Source organism: Oryzias melastigma, linkage group LG4 (assembly GCF_002922805.2).
Source record: "Oryzias melastigma strain HK-1 linkage group LG4, ASM292280v2, whole genome shotgun sequence".
Taxonomy (NCBI): domain Eukaryota; kingdom Metazoa; phylum Chordata; class Actinopteri; order Beloniformes; family Adrianichthyidae; genus Oryzias; species Oryzias melastigma.
The window spans coordinates 7,553,698-7,554,397 of NC_050515.1; the positions used below are offsets into that span (position 1 = coordinate 7,553,698).

Here is a 700-nt window from a genome sequence, read left to right on the forward strand (position 1 = left end):
TACTGGAGGAGCCACAACATCCAAATTTAAGTTTAAAATAAACTGTATTTAACCAAAAACGTTTTCAATAACCCAGAATCTAATAAATGAATCGTCTAATCCAGAGATCTGTAACCTTCAACAGTCACAGATCAACAAAGTCTCACTTCATACTTAAGAAAAATAAGATACAGATTTGTATTTATGATATGATAAATAAAAAATAACCTTTTTGTATGAATAAAATATAATATAAAGAGAAAATACTCTTTTTTTTCAATAGTTTCACATGATTTCCTTTCAAAATAAAATACACTTCGTGTTACAAAGAATCAGCTCAATGTGGACAATGTTGTACTAAGTAGTGTCATGTCAGCAGTAATTAAAAAAATATATTTTTTTACATTTGTGGTAAAAAAAAAATACATGAATATTGTTCAAATATAGAAACTCTGTCTTATTATCCAGTTTGCCTTAACAAAAAGAACAAAAAAAAGGAAAATACATAAAAATAAATAGCAATTTTTACAATAAGCATTCATTAATTAGGACTTATTTAATTTAAATTAGTTAAATGTATAAACTGATGGCTGAGGTTCACATAGATGATAAACTATACAGGTTTTTACATCTATGTTGACCTGAAGACGTCTTGTTTGATCGAGTCTACCTCAGAATGAACAGATTTTATATGCAAAGCAAAACTTTGGTAAAAAGTTTG

General features: G+C 26.6%; 1 protein-coding gene across 1 annotated transcript in view; it reads left to right on the forward strand.

The window, feature by feature from the left end:
• The window catches only part of fbn2b (fibrillin 2b), a gene marked incomplete in the record, with an annotated part of 93,244 nt that overhangs the window by 15,256 nt on the left and 77,288 nt on the right, over positions 1 to 700 (forward strand).